Here is a 7021-nt window from a genome sequence, read left to right as displayed (position 1 = left end):
TCATTCATGACTAAGACTTGGTGGCTTTGAGGTGGAGAATTTGGAAGTGCCTTGTCAAGTCGTCGTTCACTTGTTCATAGCAAAAGAGAGAGGAAAGACCAGTAAAGACGAGAGAGGGAGTAGTTTGGGCTCTGTTTTGTTTCTTGGAAATTATTTAGTATTTTGGGCTTTTAGTTAATAGATTGGTCTTATGTTAAGTGACCATATTATACAACAATTTGTGTTAGTATTGGGCCAAATTTTGTTGAACTTTCACATGTACACAGCAAATGCATTTTACGTGACTTTGGCCCAAAAATTTGGGGGCCCTGTGCAATCGCACGGGCCGCACAGGGCCAAAGACGGGCCTGGTTGTGAATATAGTAAGTGGTCGTAGTGGACGGGAGATAACATGGTTGTTGTAGAGACAATTTTGAGCATAAATAACCTTATATCAATCAAGTAAGTTTCATTCTGAATTAAATAAGGGCCTTATCATCGGGTGTTCAAAAGGCTAGCAGACATTTGGAGGTGTCTACAGAGTAATACGGGTAATTAATCGGTCATAATAAGGGGTTTTGTATCATAAAAGAGGATAGAATGTGTTGAGATAGTTAACATGTGTTGGTGTAGGATGAGACGGTTTTATGAGGCGGATCTTGCTTATTTCGAGTTGTTTATGGAGTATGCTAAAAAGTAGGATTTCCCTACTCGGTTTCAATAGTATAAATGTTTACATGTGTCATTATTGTGTTGTTGTTGCATTATAACATGATTATTGAGGGTAATTATTGTTAGTCTCATAGTAGTGTTGAGAATTCATGGTAGCATGTTAATGGATTGTTAATGTTGGTTTAATGAAATCATTAGAATTACATTATAACATGTTAATTGGGGATTTCATCTTGAGGTAGTGTTGTGGTTGCTGGTGTACATGAGTACTTATCATAATTTTCATTTATCACATGCGAAAAAGGCACATATGGTGAGAGTCATTCATGTGAAAGCATTATACATGGAATATTGTGTGCATATTATGTACATCTGATTGTGGTGGATGTCGGAGGTTGTTGATAGAGTGGTGGTGGTCATACAAGGTTATTAAAGAGACCTAAGACGGGCGGGAGACCGTCTTACGCTTAGGTCACCTCTTGGAGCTTCCCACTCCAAGAGGGACATGCACGTTAATGACTTGATTATGGAGGGGCTCGTGTGGTGTCATTGCACCTGGCAGGGGTCCGGTTAGCGCCCAGACTCGATACCACAGATGTGTTTCGAGTACCTGTTGTACAGGCTGTGGTCCGCCTGTTTGGTGGGCGGTACTACGCTAACGTCACCGGGTTGTTGGTACCGTGGACGTGTTCCTGGTACTGGTGAGGTGGGTGTGGAGTTGTGGCTGATGGAGAGTTGTGTCTTGTGTACTTCATTGATGTGTTGAATATTCATACACATATGTCGTGTCTTGAGCATTTGTATTATTGAAACTAACGTGTTTTGGTTGTGTGTAATTGTCGCCTACTTTAATTGGGGTGGCCTGTGATGAATCATATGATATTTTCGGTCATATGGGGATCGGTTTGAGTACAGGTTTGGTTTTGTTATCTCGCGGGAGACGGGACGAGCTACAGACACTTGGAGTCGGGTTGCATAGTTGGTAGATGACAAAGACTTTAGTTGAGTACTTGAGTTGTAAAATGTATAGTTCACACTTGTTACTAATTTATTAGCATGCAATTCATTAAACATGCCATTTATACAAAATGTTACTTAATTGTAGTTCTGATTCACTGTCTCGGGAAACCGAGATGGTGACGTCTCCCGATTACCTTGGCCGGGTAAGAAGGGGGTGTCACAGTTGGGGTGCGTATCGACTAAGGCTTAGAGTCTTTCACCTAGACTGGATAATGGATCACTTAGTAGACTTGTCATATTTTTGGGTATTGTAATTGTATTAACTCTTATGAGTCGGTTATGTTATTTACTAATGCTGTAATAAAGGATCTGTAATTCTTGTTATGATATGTACTTGATGTGACTCATATTTGAGCACATTTAGTCCCCGAATTAGCCTCGTTCCTATGCTTTATAGTGCATAATTGGGTCATTTACTATCTTTTGTTTCCCATTTTGCATATTCTTTGAGGTTGTGTTTCCTTGGTAGGAGAGGAGTGCAAACCTTGCATTTACATGGCAAAATGAAGCTAAATTGATCGCATCTAATGACCAAGCATCAAAGGGAAGACGATACTAGAAGGCTTATGTAGATAATAAAGTGAAACGGGCAATGACGAAAGGATCCTTGCATCCCCGGATTGATCCTCGCGGATTATGAAGGAAGAAAAGAAGAAATGTTGTCTGCCAAAGGATCCGAGCGGATCACAGAGGATCCGAGCGTCTCCCCACTACCATCCGAGCATCCCGTGACCAAGACGCTCGTCCTAAAGCAAGAAGATCCGAGCGTCTCCCTTGAAAATCCGCTCGGATCGTACCCCAGAGAGCCCGTGCCTATTTTCAAGTCGCTCGGATCATGGCAAGACTAGCAAAACGGAGATGCTCATTTCCTTCGAGAGGAGCATTTCCTCAACTTTTCTTAAGGACTTAATAATAATTTAACCCCTTGGTAACCCTAATTTATGTACCTAATCTTTAGTATAAATACCCCATTGTACTACTTAGATTAGGATGCTCTCTTAATCATCTAGTAATCAAGTTCTAATCAATTAGTAATCATTCCTTAATCTTGTAATCAACTCTTAATTTAGTCTTAACACAAATCTCAATACTTAATCTTTCCTTAATTTCTCTATTGTTCATCATTTATTTTGGGTAATTAGAAGATCATTTGGATTTATTGAGAGATTGACAACCTTCTATCAATCATCAAGTACTTCTATAATTCTTTGCATTATTATTTTGGAATCTCCATAGGTATAATTCTCTTAATCCTTACTTTAATTATTGTTAATCATTTTCATTCATTCATCATGTTTTGCCTTGTTAATGTGATTGACAACCTTGTTAGCATGTTAAACTTGATCATGAGTGAGTAGTTTCCTTAGCTAGGGTTAATGGGTAATTAGGGGAAACCAACATAGGGAATGATTCATGCTTAATCTAATATGTTCACATAATTTATTTGCTTGCTTGTTGTGATTTTAACTTATGCACATGTTATGTTTGATGAAATGCGAGCCTATGAATCCTTGCATTTTTTACCCATCACTTATCTTTTCAATGAGGCTTATAAGACATAAACCAACTCGAGCTTCATTAGACCATGCATAATGTTGAATAGGAAGGATTAAGTCGACTTGTAGGTGTTGTACAATCTAATCGATTCGGCTCCGGGACCCAAATCTTCTTAGGGATTGTAAGATATACACGAACTCGATCCCATCACAACAATAATTGCTTGCTTATAGTTCGAGAACATGTTTGTATGATCAACTCCCATGTATTCCCCTATGAACCCATGATACCCTAGTGCTTTTAATCAATTGTTTACACCTTCATTTTATCTACCTTGCTTTGTTTTTATTGTTGATTAGTTTTAATTGATCTCCTCTCTCAACCCCAAATTGTGACACCCTAAGACACGACCATTTACAATTGAAAATCCTACATCAATAACCGTCCCTTGGGATCCGACCTTTACTTGCCTCTTTACTAAGAGTAGTTGGTGAAGTTATAAATATTGTTTTGGTTGGGTAACTTTTGACGACGAGTTTAAAAACCTACGAACCAAAAAAATGGCGCCGTTGCCGGGGACGGTGTTAACTTGATTTGATTTTCATTAAAAAAATTTAGTTGTGTCTTTCTTTACCTTGGGGAAGTAAAACTCCTCAAGGTACTTCTCACCTTTTTCTCTTAGTATATTTTGCAAGATGGATATTATAGATTGTTTTGTTGAGGACCACTTGAGTATTCTTTTCTTCAAAGACCCCATGAAAGCATTGGAAGCCTTAGAAGAAAGTGAGGCTAAAAATAAGCATTGGGAATTGGAAGTAGATCTCCTTGAGGCCGCTTTAGCCAACAAAGAACTTGCTTATGAGCAATATGTATTGGTACATGACATTCTTGTGGAAGCACCCCAATCTATTGAAGAATAACAAGCAATCGAAGATCATATCATACAAGCCGAGGAGCTAGATGAATTCGTCATGGAATTTGAGTATGATGAGATTAGTGAGCTTGAAGAACAAGTTGAATATGCCATGAGAATGGAATATCTAATGGAAATGGAGCACGTCCTTAGTGAATCCTAAATGATGGAAGAAAGTGAGGTATAAACTCCAACTCTAAAACCTCTTCCCCCAAATTTGAAATATGCTTACCTTGATGAATCTAAAACTAAACCCGTGATTGTTAATGACAAACTTGATGAGAACCAATTGGAAAGTTTGCTTGATGTGTTGAAACAACATGAAAAGGCTATAGGTTAGTCTAGATGATCTTAAGGGGATAAGTCCCAATTTTTGCATGCATAGAATTCATCTAGAAGAATACCATAGGCCTACAATCCAATCCCAAAGGAGATTAAACCCCCACATGCAAGAAGTTGTAAAAGCGGAGCTTATGAAATTACTTGATGCGGGAATCATATATCCTATATTGGATTCTTTGTGGGTTAGTCCTATTCAAGTGGTACCTAAGAAAGGAGGTACCACGGTGGTAACAAATGATAAGAATGAGCTAATACCCACAAGGAAGATTGATGGTATCAAGTAATACCTCGCAAGTGCACGATTTTATCGTTGTACACTTTAGAGGGTCGATCCCACAAGGAGTAGGTGGACTACTAATCGTTCTAATTCACGAGCTTAGCTAAGTCAAAAAGGAATAGAGAGGTTGTAACGATCTAGCACTAAACTAGAAAAAAAAAGGCTATAAACTAGACAAGCAAGGAACAAGCTAAAATGGATTAAGAATAGATCAAATAATAGGAAAGGCTAGAACTCGGTTCTCCCAAGGATATACGTAATTCCACATCTTAATTCTCTCGGCTAAACATAAGGGGTAGAAAGGTAAGGGGGATATGGCTCTAATTCGCCTAGAACCTCCCTCTCGGGTTCGCAATAGGACACTAGCTAACCCAACTAACCCCCCTCTCGAGTTCGAAAGTCGGTATCCCTAACTCAAAACCCAACAACCCCGAAAACATGCATTTTTCCAAGGTAGCCTAGTATTTAGTCAAGGTCATTAAGCTCTCATCGTATTCCGGGTCATCCCACTCCTCCTCTCGGAGATCGATTTCAAACGCTAGTCTAGAGGCACCCTCCTTCGGTTCTCCCTTTCGGTCTCAACCTTAGTTGGTGACAAGGTCAAATTGCGGGTATCCAATTCACAACCAAACCAACTCTCGTTGGTGGACAAGGGTCACAAGTCCACACTACCCAAAAATCAAACCATAAACCATGTAATTCCTCTAAGCTACCCTCAGCAATTTCCCCCAACAAATCAACCTTACTGAGAATTAATTAGTGAAATTACCCATACCGGGTCAAACCGAGTCCTAGAAGAAGACTACTCATTAGTCATGTCTCTAAAGGCAAGATAAACAATAAAGATGGAGTCTTTAAGCATAATCATAAATGGAGGATGAATTCTACTTCTAAACATGCAACAATCCAACAATAATTGTGAAGAAAGATAATTTAATCTAATAATGAGGATGATTAAACTAAAAAACACAATCTTTAACACAAGCAACTCAAAGATTGAATCTTTGGGTGTAAATAACAAGGATGAACAAAAGAAAGATGAACAAGAGTGAATATAACAACAATCAAACAACAAGGATGGAAATTTAATATAAACAATCAAACAAAACTTAAAGGAAAAGCAAATGTAAACTAATGAAATTAGGGAGAGAAATAATACCAACTCAATAGCAAGAAAGGAATTAGGATAGAACAATAAAGAAGGAGGAACCTTCAATCTTCTTACAGCCCAATTTCTATTACTAATTAATTGAAGAACTTGTCTAATTAGGGAATGATTAACAAAGTAATTAACAAGGTTGAAACTTGGAAAAGGAAATAAATTCAGATCTGGGAGTGTGTGTACAAATGGTTAAGGGAGGGGGTATATATAGTTTGCACCAAGATTAGGGTAGGATTTGTAAATGGGCTTGAAACACTAGTTTGCGCTCCCGGCCGGTCAACCGGCTGCCGGGCCTATGACCGGCTGGGAGGTTCCTGGAAGTTGAATTAATTTCTTGATATCATGAGGTGTGCATGACCGGTCAACCGGCTCCCGGTCACTGACCGGCTGGGGGAACGCTTGACTTCAACCTTGACTTTTGGGCTATGGGGGAACGCCCAGCCGGTTGGCCGGCTGCCGGCCTTATGACCGGCTGGGAAGTTCCTCTAACTTCCTTAATTCTTCAGCTCATTGTTCTCCCAGCCAGCTGGCCGGCTGCCGGGCCACCGGCTGGGAATCCCCTTTGGTTGATTTTGCCTTGGATTGTAGACATTTGGCGTTCCCAGCCGGCTGACCGGCTGCTGTCCTACCGGCTGGGAATACCTCTCAGCATCATTTCCTTCTTCTTCCATGCGTAGTTTAGTCAACCCGTCTTCTTCACCTCATTTCTCCCGTTCCCGCCTCAATTTCTGCAAGGAGGCCACAATGTCATAGTAAAGGGAATCGGGACACGAAATGCGGGAAAGGACGAACAAAACCGACTCAAATAGAGTCGGAAAGCATGAAAATAGAGGGGAAAAATAGGGTAAAAGGATCCTATATCAAACCTCCCCACACTTGAACCTTACTCGTCCCCGAGTAAGTCCTCAACCAATGTACAAGGCACTACTAAGATAAATACGGAGAGCGGGTGCACAATATAAGCCTCACTCAACAACACTACTAACTAAGCCGATCGAGTATTAGCGCACTCAACGCCCCTTCAGCTCACAATTTGACACCCATGAGGGAAGAGTGCCCTATTGCAAGGCAAGTTGGGTCTTGCTAGAAAATTGCGACGCATCTATCATGAAAGCACGTAATCAGTCAATAGAATGCATCTAACAAAATGGTCCACTTT

Source organism: Silene latifolia, chromosome Y (genome assembly GCF_048544455.1).
Source record: "Silene latifolia isolate original U9 population chromosome Y, ASM4854445v1, whole genome shotgun sequence".
NCBI classification, from domain to species: Eukaryota; Viridiplantae; Streptophyta; class Magnoliopsida; order Caryophyllales; family Caryophyllaceae; genus Silene; species Silene latifolia.
This window is presented reverse-complemented; position numbering follows the sequence as displayed.